This window comes from Haliotis rubra, unplaced genomic scaffold, assembly GCF_003918875.1.
Source record: "Haliotis rubra isolate DU_JTF1 unplaced genomic scaffold, ASM391887v1 Scf638, whole genome shotgun sequence".
NCBI lineage: Eukaryota > Metazoa > Mollusca > Gastropoda > Lepetellida > Haliotidae > Haliotis > Haliotis rubra.
This window is the reverse complement of record NW_025767344.1, coordinates 541,067-561,767: the sequence shown is the minus strand read 5'-3', so window position 1 is coordinate 561,767 and position 20,701 is coordinate 541,067. Positions and strand designations below refer to the sequence as shown.

Genomic DNA, 20,701 nt, shown 5'->3' with positions numbered 1-20,701 from the left:
GCGGGAGGAAACAGTAGTTAAAATTATACCAATCAAATTTTACATAGGTATTGGTGATAAGGAAAAATACATCCAACAAATTAACACTGGAATATGAAGTCTTTCTGCAGTCTGGAGACGTCTGCCTTGTTTGGTGGAAGGCTGCCCTTGCATTATCATTATCTTTGATTGCGTCCATGGGAAGAAGGTGTCAGGCAGGTCTCGATGCTCTGGGTGGACATACACGTTATTGACAGCAGGTGACCATGTCCCTGTAACCTTCACCTGACGAAGGTTTGGTTCAACTGAAGACTGTGTACAATTTGAACTTTCTTTCTGGTGTCATTCCAGAATTAAATATCATTTCCAATATCACCAAAATATGCTTCTCAATGAGTAGGGAGAGAGAGAGAGTGTGTGTGTGTGTGTGTGTGTGTGTGTGCGTGCGCGCGCGCGCGGCGATTATACTGTATGTGAATAGAGTTCACGAGTTAGTTGGGTCGTCATCCCTTGTGGGACCAATTGCTAATGGTATGCGTCGGATGCCCTCCACCCCCTCCCCTATGTTGTCTTACTAATCACCACGATGTGGTGTACCTATAACAATCAAGGTGATGGACAAGTGAGGCGGTCTACTCCCATTTGTGAGAACTCCCAATTGTGAGACTCCCAGTTATGAGACAGTGGAGTAGGTAATTAACAAAGAAAACACACCATACTCCCCTGCCTGATAGAATGGCTTAACCCTAGCTAATTACAGATTTGCTATGTAACTGAAGCTTGTGGAAGTCTTAATGAAACTGTATAAAATAAATTGATTAACATACACTTTGTGTAGGTAACTTCGTGATCATTTTAAAGAGAAATTAATTTACCTACTCAGATTTACATCCGTCTCCGAAACTACAAGATATAGTTTAAGAAATAACTCTGAAATACAAGTTTACAGTCGAACTGACTCTTATGCCAAATCCTTTTTACCCGGCACTACCCGTTATAACCTGGATACGATTTTGAACGGAAACAAAGAATTTACTCCTTGTGTAAACCAGAAAATAGTTGAATCTGTCCACAATTATATCATAAAGACACAACGCTTCAAATTTTCTCAGGAAAATACTTAAATCAACTCAACAACCTTCTCATGATTGATTTATATTCCTACAATTGCTTGTGAGACACACACAACTGTAACTCTCTAATCATGACTACTTAGAGAATAGTTGTATTTGATGTATACTTAAAAATATATTTATGCAATAGTCAATATCGATGATGTCACATTCTCCATTTCATTTTGTATTTTATGTTGCATGGGAGCGTTGTTAACATAAGCAGTAATGCTTGCTCACCAATCCCAATTCATTTCCATAAATAATAATAAAATATGTTTAAACCAAAATGACTTTCAAACTTCATAATAGTCTATTTCTTCTGTGTAAATAGAATGTTTGATAATCTATTTCATTAATCTACTCATCAATGAATCCTGTTGGTACTCTTCAACAACTGGGCTGATCCCACTTTCATTGTAGGGATGTGGAAACACCACCTATGTGCACTGAACCATTAATTAATGTGTCTCACAACTGGGAGTTCTCACAAATGGGAGGACAGCGCCGTTTGTAGTGCGGCACTTGATAACCAATAAACCGCCTGGAGCCCTTGGGTGTGTATTTAATGATGTTTTCTTATTTTAAAAGAATTACCCTCTAGTGCAGGTACATTTATGCAGTCACTTTAATGAAAGCTTGCACAGCTTGAACGAGATGTACACACCTTGTGAGTCTTCATTTTAACCTAGTTGTAAAAAGGTTGCCATTTCAACTATGATAAGGAATTGATTTAGAATTATTTAGATGATACAGTGTGGGACTTGTCCCAGCTGTTTTCGTGTTCTTGTCCTTAAGTATTGTCAATATTTAAACATGGCAGTTACATTTAAAATGAAATTTTAGGCCATTAAACAGTCATTTCTGAATAGATCGCTATGGATTTTGGCATGTGCTTTTTAAAATAAGACATACATCTGTGTGTGAGATATGACCAGAAACAAACCACTTGCTGCCCCCGATTCTGCTCCACACAAGGAATGCCTGTCAGGGAATATACAGTCATGTCTGTTTGTATGCCACTACATGACTGGGTTATGGATTTTCCCATGCTGGAATCTAAGTATGTGCTTTTCCGAATCAGAAGTAGTTTTGTCTGTGAGACAAAACCCCAAACAAACTATCTCCTGCCCTCGATCCTTAGAAGAAGATGATGATGAAGAAGAAGAGAAGAAGAGGAAGAAAAAGAGTTTAATCAGTATAAAAGTCACAGGCCCAAGTACATTCCATAACAAACAACAAATACATACAGCGTGGGGGTGGTATGAAAGTTGTTCAGATGAAGGGTACACTATCATAATAGTGAGGAATAATAGATAAAGCTTCTCTGAAATATTTTGAACACTTAATTAAGGTCATCGAATCTTTAGAATTGTGTTTAGACAAAAAAAGTGTCTTTTGTTTTAAACTGTATGTATGGAAACATTTCTCTCTCTAACGTGCGCCCTAATGTCAATAACGAATGTACCTGCTTTTCAATTTAGTGCTATGACATTCTCTGTTCTAAAATGACAACGTAATGGATGTATGTCTTTGAAACGAAACCACTTTGTACTTACAATGTATATTAATGCAGACTTGTTCTCGTCACTATATGGCTGGAATAATGCCGATGTGACGTAAAGCCCAACTCAACTCAACTCAACTAACGTGCGCCTAACATATTTCGATGTGCTTCCAATAAACATAGTTCCAAGGAGAAAGAAGACTTTAAGGCTGCATACAAATCTAATTTCGAATGATCACTGATCTTAGAAAACCACGTTTGGATGTACCAAACTTTAGTTCTTTTGAAAAGTCACCGATCATTTTCTCCTACACCTTGGGGGCGGTAGGGTAGCCTAATGGTTAAAGCGTCGGCTCGTGACACTGACGACCCGGGTTCGAATCTACACATGGGCACAATGTGTGAAGTCCATTTATGGTGTCCCCCGCCGTGATATTGCTTGAATATTGCTAAAAGCGGCGCGTAAAACCCAACTCACTCACTCCTACACCTTGATTTTCCCAAACATTACAAAACAATTATGAGTAAAGTAGTTTCTTAATATGTGAGGGTTTTTTACTATGCAGGAATCTAAGTATGTGGCTTTCTGAATGAGAAGAAATTTAATACTGATAGTCTAGATCACGCACTGGGTAAATTGCCATGGCTCCCACTGCCGAATCTATGAATACACAGTGCCATTTAGAACGCACGTTGGCTGAGTGGGTTAGATCGCTGACTGTGTGTGCTGGCGACTAGATGCCTTACTCTGAGAGAGTGGAGTCGAATCCCGGGTGGGATTTATCGCAAAAATGTACTAGAATCTGCACTTTATTGAGAATGTGTGATTCCAAATATAACATATGTTGCAGCAGTGATTATAGGAATAATGACAGTGATGGTAATCTTCACCCTTCAGCATCGGTAATCCCACTGACAATTATGTAGAGTAATCTAGGGTATAACAATTATAACACACAATGCTGGACTTCTTGTAACGTGAGATATAATGTGGGATGAGCGGCAAGGGTTAACTCCACTTACATACCTTCGAACATGATGCTAGAAAATTACACAATTTCTCTCTTAGGCTAATGATTCCAGAATAAGCTAAGAATAAGGCATAACGTATTACACTTGGAACATTGTTACATAATGAATAACACTGCCACATAATACGTGGACCTTCACATCAGCCAACAATAAAGGCAGATATAAAACAATAGTTGGGTTCGGGATTTGCTACGGGAAACACAGTCCTAGGTACAAATAAGTGAGTGATTTTGGTTAAACGTTCAATATCACAGATCACGAGTCAGCTTAGCAGAGGAAGATAGCCCCGAAGTGATGTGAATAGTTGCTTCTGCTTGACCCATAACATTGTGATGTAAACCTATGGCGAATCTGAGATTCTAACCTAGCTCTCACATACAAGTAGCCTATCGAAAACAATTAAGATAACACAATATATACCCATCTCACATATTCGGTATAAAATAACATTACAGAAGAATTAAGCTTCGTTCATAATTGTCATAAAGTTAGTCTGTTCAAAAACAACAACGATGAACTAGAGATGGTCCATATTCATCGTACATATCCTTCGTCATCACAGCATTCATGAAAGAGGGCAGGGCCGCCCTCATAGAGCCCCCCACCCATGCTGACAAGATTCCATGCGGAGGTGCTCTCACGTTGACGGAAGTTCCAGCAGGTGCTAGCATTTCTACCTCTTTCCGGAGGCGGTCAGAGAATCCTGGGAAAAGTGTCGACCCCCCACACAAGACTATATTGTCATACAGCTGATCACGGATGGAGCTATCACACAGCTGTATGGAACGACACAAAATATCCTGTATACCCGGCATTTCCTCACCCAGCAATGGAGGATTAAATATCCCCTCGGGGCACTTGAAGCGTTCCTCGCCCACATTGATGAAAGCCCCATCTGACTGTACATAGGTTTTGTCTAAGGTTGACTTGGTCATCGTATTCAGCTCGTGTTTGTAGTCATAGGCCACGTAGCACAGTGTCTCTTTAATGTCCTTGACGACGGCATAGTTGACATCGTCACCTTTTTTCGATGAGCAGTTTTAGCAGGTAATCTGTTAGATCTCGTCCCGATACTGTCGTCTTACAAACAGCGTGTGGCAAATAATACCCGTCATACATGGGAATTAAATGTGTTGTACCATCACCGGAATCCAAAACAATACCCGTCTTACGGCCAGATGAAATCAGGGTCAGAACAGCCTGGATTGCCAGAGACATAGCGGGAGTGTCGAAGGTCTCGAACATGATCTGGGTCATCTTTTCACGGTTGGCTTTGGGGTTGAGTGGAGCCTCAGTCAGGAGGACGGGGTGCTCCTCTGGAGCCACACGGAGCTCATTGTAGAAGGTGTGTTGCCAGATCTTCTCCATGTCGTCCCAGTTGGTGACGATACCGTGCTCAATAGGGTACTTGAGGGTGAGGATACCTTTTATGGTCTGAGCCTCGTCACCGACGTAGCTGTCTTTCTTTCCCACACCGACCATCACACCCTGTAAGGGAGATTGTCAGCATTGTGTATATACATATGCCAGTAGATATCGTGTAACTGGCACTCAATATATTCATCCATGGTTACAATGTGTAACAGCATCAACAAACGACCAAGTATTAATATAAGCACCACTCTCTATTATGAAACACTCATGTTAACAACATAACAAGTTCTACTCGTCAGTTATAATGGTTTACAATTGTCAAACAGCCTAGTCCCTTCACTTAATTTAACCCGGGTGAGAAAGTATTTGCCACTTGTGCTGAAAATAGGACAAGTGAAACTGCCTTACCCATGTCGTATTTAGACCTATGCATAAAGATTTAAAGAAAGTGAGACAAGAGGGGTAACTTCAAATTTCCCCTTGATGCTGCACCAATCGTTGGTGTCCACATTTAACTTTTAAAGTACTTTCAAGCATGCTCGTTCTATGAATATTTCTAAGAGCGCTATTGGACTTGCACTCAAATGTCATCATTGTTACGGCATCCGACTGGGAGGCATACGTCGGTGGAGCAGCAAATTCAATGTTATGCATTTACTTAGATTTTGACCAATGGGTGGAGGCTTTGGTGGAAAATAATGACCTGACAGAAAGTGTTATGGTTCCCTTTATAATATAATTATATAAATTAATTTCAACCAGACTTGACTGCTGTGAGAAACAATAACCAAAAAAACATAGGTATACATCCACATCACATACGGCCGTGACTATGAAGGTAGTATTGTCTATGGACGATAGAAAATTCCCCTCCTCAGTATGTCCGTATACTTCCTGAAGTACAAAATGTCCTTGGCAAGGTACCCTGCGTCCTAGTTGCGAGTGTCGTAATCCATTCATGTAATCGCAATCGTGGTTTCAATATGACAGTTCCAGAAGCAAATATGAACATGAAACCCAGTTTGATGACGCATCGTAAACTCATGTAGTCACTTCCAGGACTTTTAATTTGTTCTTTTCAAGTAAGGACCATTCAGCGACTAAGCATTAGTATACAGCTGAAACTCCAGCACAAGTGCTCTTCGGGGATTCAGGGAAAGAAATACTTTCCAACACAAGATTTCCAGCTCTAGGACTTTTGACTGGCTGACTGTTGGATATCGTGATGTTGATTATTCTAACGACCGCCGCTTTTCTTAGACCACAGTCGACAGTTCGACTATAGCTGACAAACACATAAAACAACGAACAGTTTTGCTAACGCTCCCTACGTTATCTCAATATATAACGGATACGCCGGACCAGTCTCGATTATCCGACAAATCATGTTCGTTTGATCATAAAAATACAAATAACCATACAATCTATGTCAGATCGCTGAAAAATAAGTGATAAAGTCGATGTTCGCAATAAGAGCATAAAGTTCTGCCCTAAACACAAATCAAGTTACAAGAACCAAAAGAAACTGTTGGTCTCAGACCTGTCCCCTGGGGGCCTGCCAACAATGGTCGGGAAGACACACAACGGCTGGGCGGCCCCGGCAAACCCTGCCCTGCTTGTGCTCGAACCGTTGTCAATGACAATAGGGGTAGATAGTTCATCCATTGTCCTAGAAAAAAACAAAACACGCACAACTGATCATGTATGTGACACAAACTCATGTGCACTGGCCCTCCTACAATGTTCTAATAACCATCCCGTAACTCCCTTAACATCTTGCACTAACTCCCTTTAAAACATGATGCACTGACTCCCTTAACATCTTTCACTAACTCCCTTAACATCCTGCACTAACTCCCTTAGCATCTTCCATTAACTCCCTTAACATCTTGCACTAACCCCCTTAACATCCTGCACTGACTCCCCTAACATCTTGCACTAACTCCCTTAATATCCTGTACTAACTCCCTTAACACCTTGCACTAACTCCCTTAACATCCTGCACTAACTCCCCTAACATCTTGCACTAACTCCCTTTAATACATGATGCACTGACTCCCATAACATCTTGCACTAACTCCCTTTAAAACATGATGCACTAACTCCCTTAACATCTTGCACTAACTCCCTTTAAAACATGATGCACTGACTCCCTTAACATCTTGCACTAACTCCCTTTAATACATGATGCACTGACGCCCCTAACATCTTGCACTAACTCCCTTTAAAACATGATGCACTAACTCCCTTAACATCCTGCACTGACTCCCCTAACATCTTGCACTAACTCCCTTAATATCCTGTACTAACTCCCTTAACATCTTGCACTAACTCCCTTAACATCCTGCACTAACTCCCCTAACATCTTGCACTAACTCCCTTTAATACATGATGCACTGACTCCCATAACATCTTGCACTAACTCCCTTTAAAACATGATGCACTGACTCCCTTAACATCTTGCACTAACTCCCTTTAAAACATGATGCACTGACTCCCTTAACATCTTGCACTAACTCCCTTTAATACATGATGCACTGACTCCCTTAACATCCTGCACCAACTCCCCCATCATCTTGCACTAACTCCCTTAACATCTTGCACTAACTCCCTTAGCATCTTGCATTAACTCCCTTAACATCTTGCACTAACTTCCTTAACATCCTGCACTGACTCCCCTAACATCTTGCACTAACTCCCTTAATATCCTGTACTAACTCCCTTAACATCTTGCACTAACTCCCTTAACATCCTGCACTAACTCCCTTAACATCTTGCACTAACTCCCTTTAATACATGATGCACTGACTCCCCTAACATCTTGCACTAACTCCCTTTAATACATGATGCACTGACTCCCATAACATCTTGCACTAACTCCCTTTAAAACATGATGCACTGACTCCCTTAACATCTTGCACTAACTCCCTTTAATACATGAAGCACTGACTCCCTTAACATCCTGCACTAACTCCCCTAACATCTTGCACTAACTCCCTTAACATCCTGCACTAACTCCCTTAACATCTTGCATTAACTCCCTTAACATCTTGCACTAACTCCCTTAACATCCTGCACTGCCTCCCCTAACATCTTGCACTAACTCCCTTAACATCCTCTACTAACTCCCCTAACATCTTGCACTAACTCCCTTAACATCCTACACTGACTCCCCTAACATCTTGCACTAACTCCCTTTAATACATGATGCACTGACGCCCCTAACATCTTGCACTAACTCCCTTTAATACACGATGCACTGACTCCCATAACATCTTGCACTAACTCCCTTTAAAACATGATGCACTGACTCCCTTAACATCTTGCACTAACTCCCTTTAAAACATGATGCACTGACTCCCTTAACATCTTGCACTAACTCCCTTTAAAACATGATGCACTGACTCCCTTAACATCCTGCACCAACTCCCCATCATCTTGCACTAACTCCCTTAACATCTTGCAAAAATTAACTCCCGCCAGCATCTTGCATTAACTCCTAACATCTTGCACTAACTTCCTTTCACATACTCTGCACTGACTCCCCTAACATCTTGCACTAACTCCTTTTAACATCCTCTACTAACTCCCTAACATCTTGCACTAACTCCCCCTTAACATCCTGCACTGACTCCCCTTACATCTTGCACTAACTCCCTTTAATACATGATGCACTGACTCCCCTAACATCTTGCACTAACTCCCTTTAATACATGATGCACTAACTCCCCTAACATCTTGCACTAACTCCCTTAATATCCTGTACTAACTCCCTTAACATCTTGCACTAACTCCCTTTAATACATGATGCACTGACTCCCTTAATATCTTCCACTAACTCCCTTTAATACATGATGCACTAACTCCCCTAACATCTTGCACTAACTCCCTTTAATACATGATGCACTGACTTCCCTAACATCTTGCACTTACTCCCTTTAAAACATAATGCACTGACTCCCTTAACATCTTGCACTAACTCCCTTAACATCCTACACTGACTCCCCTAACATCTTGCACTAACTCCCTTTAATACATGATGCACTAACTCCCCTAACTTCTTGCACTAACTCCCTTTAATACATGATGCACTGACTCCCCTAACATCTTGCACTAACTCCCTTTAATACATGATGCACTAACTCCCCTAACATCTTGCACTAACTCCCTTTAATACATGATGCACTAACTCCCCTAACATCTTGCACTAACTCCCTTTAATACATGATGCACTGACTCCGCTAACATCTTGCACTAACTCCCTTTAAAACATGAACCACAAACTCCCCTAACATCTTGCACTAACTCCCTTTAAAACATGATGCACTGACTCCCTTAACATCTTGCACTAACTCCCTTAACATCTTCCATTAACTCCCTTAACATCTTGCACTTACTTCCTTAACATCCTGCACTCACTCCCCTAACATCTTGCACTAACTCCCTTAACATCCTCTACTAACTCCCTTAACATCTTGCACTAACTCCCTTAACATCCTACACTGACTCCCATAACATCTTGCACTAACTCCCTTTAAAACATGATGCACTGACTCCCATAACATCTTGCACTAACTCCCTTTAATACATGATGCACTAACTCCCCTAACATCTTGCACTAACTCCCTTAATATCCTGTACTAACTCCCTTAACATCTTGCACTAACTCCCTTAACATCCTGCACTGACTCCCCTAACATCTTGCACTAACTCCCTTTAATACATGATGCACTGACTCCCTTAACATCTTGCACTAACTCCCTTTAATACATGATGCACTAACTCCACTAACATCTTGCACTAACTCCCTTTAATACATAATGCACTGACTTCCTTAACATCTTACACTAACTCCCTTTAAAACATGATGCACTGACTCTCTTAACATCTTGCACTAACTCCCTTAACATCCTGCACTGACTCCCCTAACATCTTGCACTAACTCCCTTTAATACATGATGCACTGACTCCCATAACATCTTTTGCACTAACTCCCTTTAATACATGATGCACTGACTCCCATAACATCTTGCACTAACTCCCTTTAATACATGATGCACTAACTCCCATAACATCTTGCACTAACTCCCTTTAATACATGATGCACTAACTCCCTAACATCTTGCACTAACTCCCTTTAATACATGATGCACTGACGCCCCTAACATCTTGCACTAACTCCCTTTAATACATGATGCACTGACTCCCATAACATCTTGCACTAACTCCCTTTAAAACATAATGCACTGACTCCCTTAACATCTTGCACTAACTCCCTTTAATACATGATGCACTGACTCCCTTTACATCCTGCACTAACTCCCCTAACATCTTGCACTAACTCCCTAAACATCCTGCACTAACTCCCACAACATCCTGTACTAACTACCTTCAAATTTTGCACTAATTCCCTTCACATCTTGCACTAACTCCCTTTAAAACATGATGCACTGACTCCCCTAACATCTTGCAATGACTACATTAACTTCTTGCACTAACTCCCATAACATTTTGCATTAACTCCCTTAACATCTTGCATCAAGTTCCTTAACATCCTTCACTGACTCCCTAAACATCTCCCACTAACTCCCATAACATTTTGCACTAACTCCCATAACGTCTTGTACTGACTACCTTAGCATGTTGCACTAACTCCCATAACATCTTGCATTGACTGCCTTAACATCTTGCACTAACTCCCTTCACATCTCCCACTCACTCCATTCACATCTTGCACTAACTCCCTTTAAAACATGATGCACTGACTCCCCCAACATCTTGCAATGACTACATTAACTTCTTGCACTAACTCCCATAACATCTTGCATTAGCTCCCTTAACATCTTGCATCAACTTCCTTAACATCCTTCACTAGCATGCTGCAGTAACTCCCTTAACATCCTGTACTAACTGCCTTCACATCTTGCACTAACTCCCTTCACATCTCCCACTCACTCCCTTCACATCTTGCATGGGCTCCGACAACATCTTGCACTCACTCCAACAACATCTTGCAACTCCCATATCATCTTGCTCTAATTCCCTTAACATCATGCACTAACTCCTATATCATCTTGCACTAACTCCAATATCATCTTGCACTGACTCCTTTATCATCTTGCACTGACTCCTATATCATCTTGCACTAAGTCCCATATCATCTTGCACTAACTCCCTTCACATCTTGCACTGACTCCTTCACGTCTTGCACTAACTCCTTCACATCTTGCACGAACTCCTTCACATCTTGCACTAACTCCCTTTAATACATGATGCACTGACTCACATCTTGCTCTAACTCCCTTAACATCATGCACTAACTCCCTTCACATCATGCACTAACTCACATCTTGCACTAACTCCTTCACATCTTGCACTAACTCCCTTCACATCCTGCACTTTCTCACATTTGGGACTAACTCCCTTCACATCTTGCATTACTCCATTCACATTTTACATTAACTCCTCCACATTTTGCACTAACTCCCATAACATCTTGCATTAGCTCCCTTAACATCTTGCATCAACTTCCTTAACATCCTTCACTAACATGCTGCAGTAACTCCCTTAACATCCTGTACTAACTGCCTTCACATCTTGCACTAACTCCCTTCACATCTCCCACTCACTCCCTTCACATCTTGCATGGGCTCCGACAACATCTTGCACTCACTCCAACAACATCTTGCAACTCCCATATCATCTTGCTCTAATTCCCTTAACATCATGCACTAACTCCTATATCATCTTGCACTAACTCCAATATCATCTTGCACTGACTCCTTTATCATCTTGCACTGACTCCCTTAAGATCTTGCACTAACTCTTATATCATCTTGCACTAACTCTCTTAACATATTGCACTAACTCCTATATCATCTTGCACTAAGTCCCATATCATCTTGCACTAACTCCCTTCACATCTTGCACTGACTCCTTCACGTCTTGCACTAACTCCTTCACATCTTGCACGAACTCCTTCACATCTTGCACTAACTCCCTTTAATACATGATGCACTGACTCACATCTTGCTCTAACTCCCTTAACATCATGCACTAACTCCCTTCACATCATGCACTAACTCACATCTTGCACTAACTCCTTCACATCTTGCACTAACTCCCTTCACATCCTGCACTTTCTCACATTTGGGACTAACTCCCTTCACATCTTGCATTACTCCATTCACATTTTACATTAACTCCTCCACATTTTGCACTAACTCCCTTCACATCTTGCACTAACTCACATCTTGCTTTAACTCCCTTCACATTTTGCACTAACTCCCTTCACATCTTGCACTAACTCACATCTTGCACTGACTCCCTTCACATCTTGCACTAGTTAACTCACATTTTGCACCAACTCCCATAAACATTGCACTAACTGCCTTAACTTCTTGCAAAAACTCTCTTAACATATTGTCATATCTCCCCTAAAATATTTTACTGACTTCACGACAATGTTGCACTAATGTACATATTGCACTCACTTCCCTTACATGTTTGCAATATTTCCTCGGCAATGTGTAACCTAAATTCGTGGATCACCTTCTTTCGTGGATAGCGGCAATTATCGTGTTATCTCTTAAACTAAGTCTCGCATGACTTCACGAAGGTGTACTTCACATACTGCCACGCCTCGCTGACAACATAACAACCTGCCAGTCCATTCAGCACTGAGTGGGAGGCCACCCGTACATGTAATTTGACGTATGAGCATGGCCTCGCGCGGGGATGTAGCTACGATGATGTATGTTACATCGCCATAAGAATGAAACCCAAACAACTTGATTGAAAAAGCGCTGAAATACCACTGCATAAAAACATTCAAAGTAGAAAGTGATCAAATGCAACATTAAAGTATGTCATGTAAGGGAGGCAACTCTGACATACACATACCCAACACACTCCCACCGTGTTATACCAGATATATGAATCCAGTGAATGACTGTGTAACACTTGTAACTGCCCTGATATCAACATATTACTCTTAGAACATACCTGACTTCAGTTTCAGCAAAGGTACTTCTACAGAACACGACCCCAACACCAGCCTGCCCGCGGACGGTGACTTGTCACTCTCTTCCTGTGATGGGCCAGCGGAGCGTGAATACCACGCCCGGCTTTTAGCAGATTGTATGAACGCTTCTAGTGGCTTGACAAATGTTTCTATTGACTATTGATATAAAATATTACCGCCCACCTGTGTCTACATTTTCACATTTTTATAATACACGAAGGTTTACTTCACATACATTATCTATCTCTAGTAATTCTGATTCTCCTAAAGCCAATTCAGCCATTCAGCTAATATCTTATTGGCATGGCAACTTTTTCCATAGCCCTGTAGACCAGTCTGGTTCCCTGGGTATGTTGCGCTGGCGCTTCACTGACCCCTGGTAAGGACTACACAATGGCGGCCTTCACTTCTGGGTGACAGGCAGTTTATTAACTATAGAAAAGTCCAGAAACTGGTGGTTAGAATATTTACTTAGCATTTTATTTTAATCGATGCTGTAGCAAAGTATACCTGACCAGAATTACAACCATCGTTACTGGAACAGAAGGAATAAGTTATTCAGCCGGTTGGTTTCGGGATCAGCAATTCAAGCGTAGGAACATCCATAACGGTACAAACAGAACTGACGGGTTAATGGCCTAAAATGGCATTTTAGGTGTAGCTGACATATTTCAAAATTGACAATATTTAAATACACCACGGCTGGGACAAGTCCCACAATGTATCAGTTAAATAATTCTTAATCAATTCCTTGTCACTGTTCAAATGTCATGTGAGGCGGTGGTGTAACTTAGTGAAAAAGCGTTCGCTCGTCACGCCAAAGACCCGGGATCGATTCCCCGCATTGGTACAATGTGCAAAGCCCATTTCTGGAGTCCCCCATCGTGATATTGATGCAATATTGCAAAAAGCGGCATAAAACTAAACTCACTCACTCACTCACTCAAATATCAAGTTTGTCGACAACTAGATTAAAATGGAGACTCACAGCTACTAAGGGATGCATTTCGTTGAAACTGTAAAAGCTTTCATCGATTAAGAAAACATAATTACCGAGGGCAGCAGGTGGTATATTGGGGATCAAATGTCTCACTTGTCCAGAACCTTAACTGTTTCAGGTTCAAATTCACCACATCATGGTGATTAGTAAGACAACAGAGAATGAAGTGGGCATAAGTGAGTCATCATTAGTGAAATTTCCATAGAGTTGCATGTTAATTAACTGTTGCAAGAATAATTTTCATAAATTGAGTAGAAGTCATTCTATTTTGATATTTTACAAACATCTTCGAAATCATCTTCAGCTACATGTACATAATAAACATTCATCTTTCCGTTGATTAGTTATCGAATGACACCTGATTAAGCACCATATATAAGTACAACTTTTAATCTATCCCATAGACAGCCATGTTGAACCTGATTGGGAATGTCTAATATATGTTGTTTAAATAGTTGCACTTTTCTTAATAATAATCGGAACATTGAATGAAAATTATGTGTATGTAGCGGAGATGATTTCCCAGCTGGTAGATAAGTATAGAAAGCAATTCGACCGAAACTAAATTTATGAAAAATATTCTTGCAAGAGTTAATTAACATGCAATCTCTACCGGAATTTCACCAATGCTGACTCACTTATGACCAACTACTGTAGTCTTCAGTTGAACCAAGCCTGTGTTCACAGTGGCAGGTGAAGGTTACAAGGACATGGTCACCTGCTGCCAATAACGTGTATGTCCACCCCTAGTATCTAGACCCGCCTGGCACCTTCTTCCCAAGGACGCAATCAAAGATAATGGTAATGCAATGGTAACACTAGCTACGGGAGAGTGTGTGGATGGGGTTGTCGCTGTCGTCTCTCCAACTCTTCTGATGAATGTTCAAATGGGTTCAAATCTGGAAATCTGGAGGGCTAAGAGAGGACGTCAACGTTGTGTAGGTATGCAGCCGTTACATGTGAGGCCTGTCGTTGTCGTGCAGGACTACAGCGTTGGCGTTGAATATGACGGGGATGACGTGTTGCCCTGACAATGGGTCACTGGCCCTGGCTTTGTGAGAGATGGCAGCCCACACCACCACACTGACACCTACAAACCTGTCTGATACTTTAAACGTTCATAATAAAAAGCAAATGTCAATCTTCCGTTCACTGGAAACGTTTCCAAAGAGGATGACCAACCACGATAACCTTGTCATAACATTGAGAAGTGTGTGCAGGCCAACAAATCACCTCGAGGAGTGGCATCCAAGTCTTTACAAGGCCTCACTGTAGTGAAAGCCACGAAATGATGAAGTCTTTCTGCAGTCTGGAGACGCCTGTCTTGCAGCTGTTTGGTGGAAGGCTGTCCACCATATATCACTGGACATCTGACCCAAACCTCTTGTATCGATTCAGTGTCGTGCCGATCACAACTTGGCTGACCCCAGAGATGTTTGCAACGTTACGAAGTGTTTACCCATTTTCAAACATACGAAGTGTTGGATGTTCTTGTGGGGATTTTATATCAAAACTTGACCTTATTTAACATGTCAGTGATAAAAGAACATGAACGATATCCGTAACGATGACGTCAGAAGTTCAAAATTGAGTCGGGGGTCACACGTCAAAGTCACAAAATCAATAACGGGTATGACCATCATGCGCGTGAAGCCCAGCAGTGCATCGACGACGCATAGAGGCTACCAAATGTTCCAGATGAAGGCCTGGGGAATGGTTTGGGACGTGGTCACTGCCGTCGAACCTGTGTCTGATATGTGTCACCCGAATTCATCTGTCCTGTCTTGGCGTCGTTACTCGGGGACGCCCAGAACGTGGGTGGTCGGCGACGTCATTACTGTTTCCCTTACGCCTGACCAATGCAGATATCATGTTACGATGGCATTGGAAATGTGCTGCCACCTGTTGTTGGCTCATGCCAGCTCGAACCATTCCAAAGGCTTCATGACGTTGAGCACATGTTAATCTTGGCATGATGTGCATGTGGCTTTTCATGTGAATTTGTGAACGTTTGAATGACCAGAGATCAAGCTATCGACAGTGACATTGATTTCTGAGTTTCACATGTTGTGTGCAGCTGCACAGGCTGCACGTGCAGTAACACATTGCAAGTCCATAGGCCACCATCAATGACGTCACGTCGCCTGGCACCTGCATGAGCGTTTGATTGTCTCAAATACTTGCTATGTTCACACCTTTATTTATGCATAAAGACGCTGTCTGCCTATCTTTATAATTTCTGCGTGCACAGTTTCTTTAGATAGCCAGTACAGTCATAAGGCATAAAACAATAATATTCAGTGTGTCTTATCACCAGATGCTGTTTTTGCATTAAAATATAATAAGTTGAGAATAACGAGTCTCGATTTTCCAACGAAACAATCTCCAGTTTGGTGAAAAATGCAAAATATCGGTGATCGATCACTGCAAATCATTGATGACACCAGGTGTTCGCGAAATTGCAACGTGTTTGCCGCAGATGAATTGACAAAAATGTCCATAAACGGTAAGCTATTAGACATCTCCTTTGCAAGCTGGGACCGTTTCAGTATACCACGTGTAAATTGTATATAACTTTAGAATAGGCTAAAATTATTCCAACCCATCCCTGAAAATAAGGGGTCGAACCGCGTCAAATACCGGGAATATATTGTAACCCCCTATTGGGGAAAAGTGACAATTCTTTATAGTTTGAAGGAAGATATCGCCATGATTGTTCATTATATTACGCATTTTTCACATATTCTTATTTGATAATGTCGTCCTACGCAAAGCGGGAAACGACTTGTAATAGCATTTCACGTCTCTCAAACACTGCATGCTCGAAATGCTGGTCTCATAACCCAGTCCCATATGACGCCACGAGAGCTCAGCTCCTTTCCCGCTGCTTAAAACGGCAGAATCACGGTGGAAATTTCGAATTTTGCTTACCGCAGGGGAATAAGGGAAGGAAAAACTGTTTTTATAACAGCTAGTAAAAGGTTATCATATAATGCAGTTTTATCCTCGAAGGTCACACCAACATTGTAACGACAGATCTTAACATCTGTCATAGCGACTAATTCAGGACGGCCATTGTCCAAATATTTAAAAGTCCAAAAACTATGTAGTCAAGACAGGTGAGACTTTATTGTAATAATTTATATCACGCTAATCTGTCTTCTTAATCACTACTGTAAATCCTTATCACTACTGCATTGTACATTGACTTGTCAGCCAATTAATCACTGCATAGGATATTTATATACCGTTAATCGGTCATCCCCCTGCCATCACATCAACTGGTAAAGGAAGTGCTATTGTTTCTCTATCTGTCCATTGTTGAGTTGTCGCCTGTCCATTGTTGTCAAAAACTGTATAAATATGCTCACATCTACATGTATATTGAGAAACAGAGTATGAGTCCGGCATTCCGACTCTGTGTAGGGACGTCCACGAGCGGGATAATGCTGCTCGTAGGGAACGCCCTGGGGTTGAGCAGGAACTCCGCTCACCTCATTTATGTCTTGTATATTTGTTTGTAATGTAACTAAAGAAGTTTGAACTCAACTATGTCTTCGTCTTCGTCAACGCACACTTCATCTTAATTATGAGCTAATTCCCCAGTCGACCGTATCCATGCGTTGACACATCCAATCAGCACTGATAAAGTCTGTTTACGAGACGACAATGCATATTGACCCTAGAAATAAATATATCTGGAATATGAAACCGTGACGATAGACTTTTCCGATAACTTCATACGAATCGGATATTTTTGAACACATGAAAAAACGTAATTGTGGGACATTAGTTCATATGCACGTGCATGATTGTGGCAAACATGCAGTGACGTAAAACCCTACAACGAATATACCAATACTTACACAAGCGCAACGAGACAAGGCGATCGGTATCGCCAATATGGGGGCTACACAACGTCAGCTGGCAAGAACCTTTAAACTGAAGTCAGGCAACCATCAGCAAATCGTATGGCGACCCTACCGCCCTATCCGTGGAACGACCTTGACCCGTCTACACCGTCAACGCAGACTGCAATGGGTACGAACTGTGCGTAGGTAGCAGCGGCGTGATTTGGAGAGAGTGCTCTTTACAGATGAAAGTCGGTTCACTTGGTTCAGAAACAATGGCATAAACTCACGGGCGAAAGAAACGTCACCTCGCTTTTTTAACATGTCAACAAACTCAGATATTGGAAATGTAACAATCATATTTGGAAGATTAATGGTTTTACAACATTCTGAATGATGAAAGTGTGAAGTACAGATATGAATGATCACACAGTGTACAATTGAATCAAGGACAGTTGACTGTGCTGTATTCGAGCACCCTCCTTTTCATCATAAGCGGCCCTAAAGTGAAGACAGACCGTTTAATACAGTTAATATCGTGTGTGGTCACCCCTGGCTTGTATGCAAGCATGAACACGACGTCAAGCGGATAATGTCAGTCGTCTGATCACATGTATCGGGATTCTCTGTCATTCTTCCTCCAGTTTTCGATGCAGAGGTGAGCGACCAGCGTTCGAAATTAAGGTCGGTCCTTAAGCCCGAAGCCCGAAGCCGACTGAAAACCACTCCTAATGACCGACAGCTTTTCATCCCCAATATCTAAGAGCATTATTTCCATATTAAAATATAGGGCCTACACATTCTAATCAGGACCCACAGCTTTTCAGGGTTAAGGGCAAACAAGAAGAGCGACTGGTGCCAGAATACGTTCAAGAAGTTCATCCGTCCAATGAGGGGGGGCGGCATGGTATGGGGCGGCATTTGTGGCGAAAGAACAAGATGTCTGAAGGCCCGGTGATACAGGGATGAAGTGTTGAGACCTTTTGTGGTGTTATTCGACAATATCCAAGTGTAGTCATTTTGCACCACGACAGGATATTTGGAGAATACCTGTACAACATTAACGTCAACGTATTGCCTTGGCCAGCGTGTTCTCCAGACATAAACCCCATTGAACATCTCTGAGATCATCTTGATGGTAGGCTGAGATATCGTGAACCACCTCCACGTTGCCAACAGTCTCTCGTGGACTTATGGAACAGGATTCCTGCTGACGTCATCCGGCCGACTGACGACGTCAATGAGGGGACATGTATTTGCGTGTATGGATGCCACGGGTGGTCACACTCGCTATTAATGATGTGTCCCCTGACTCCTGTCTCATGTGACTCTTCATGAATTTTTTTAAAGAACACTGATTTGTTGAATTTTCTTTATTTTGACCCCCTGACTTTCTTTGAATTACGGCAAATGCAAGACCAGCACTTAAATGAACTTTCAGTAAAGTTATTGGAAAATGATTTCTGTTTGTAGAATAGTTATCATAAATCTAACATACGTGTTTGTTTCTATGTTTTGGTCAAGTGAAGTCTGTGAAACTTCCTTTTGCCCTGTAGTTTATAAACAATGCAAAACATACAAATCTCTGAATAATCATTGATTTCTTCTTCCCGACTTTTCCACATTGCACCACAATACCCCTCCTGTATCGAACCATGATATCATTGAGACGAGTACCCTCTCCTTTCTTATTTCCCAATTGGTGTGGAAGAGTCTGTGGTTCCACAGGAGAAGTACTTTTGGATACTTTGTCATAGAAACGAATGCATCTTAAAGAATCAAGCGTTTCTTCCTTGACACCGCCATACAATGAAGCTATAGCTTTCTCTCCTGCTGCAATTATATCGTTTCTGGATAAGTGTCTTTCTTGATCGAAGAACTTAGCTTGATCAGTGAAAATAACATACTGTGTCACCTTCTTTAATGCTAGACCTGTGTCACAACCTAAAATGGTGTGGATGAAGAGCGGATTTCATAAATTGTTGGACCCAACAACTCCTTGGACTGTTTTATGCAGCACAAGCGTTTTGCTTATGACGGTTTCTTAAACTCTGGTGTGACGAACAGTTCATGCGCATTCATTTCAGCATGATGCAATAGCAGATCTGTCTCATCTCCGACTGGAACCGTGACTCTTGTTTTGGCAGAAGAAACGGCTGTTTCAACGATGGGGACGACCACATTATGTTTAGCATGATCAGTGCTGCAACCAGCTCTCTCTAGTGCGTCACTGAGGTAATTGTTGAGGGAATTCTTCCTTCTTGGACTGGATGATCATTTCACCGGTGAAGTGTACTGTCACACTTAGGCAAGCGCCTGCTCTTCGCAGTTTTTTAACATCTTTAGTTGTGGGTTCTTGTGTAAGACCATCAAAGACAATAGCGGCAGCACCATACTTCTTTGTCACGTATGTAGCATGCATGTCGTCATATGTGGACCCTCTTGGCCACGGTGGAGACGATAGAGTGTATGCGAACGTAAAATGACGCACATGTCATGTTTTAATGCCATAAGTGTGGGAATCTTTCGATTTTTTGCGTCCATTTTGGATATTTTGGAATGAATTATTAAGCAAACCATGTTACAACATATTACGTGAATCCTTGCTGCCCAAAACTCCGGTTTCAAAACTTAAATCGTTCAAATGTGTCTTCTTAGAGCAGATATATTATTAATTATTGATATTTGGAGGCCATATTGGATTTATGCAATTTTAACAAATTTCCTATGCTGGGATTCCTTAGGACTTTTGGTATAGTCTTCTAGGGACCTCATAGAAATTCACAGTGGTGAAAACATTTCTGTTACAATTTGTCACAAGTT

The 20,701-nt window shown here is 41.5% G+C and overlaps 2 pseudogenes; both read right to left on the bottom strand.

Moving 5' to 3' along the window:
• The window catches only part of LOC124256745, a 61,249-nt pseudogene that overhangs the window by 12,930 nt on the left and 27,618 nt on the right, over nucleotides 1-20,701 (bottom strand).
• LOC124256742 lies at nucleotides 2,886-13,098 on the bottom strand (annotated as a pseudogene).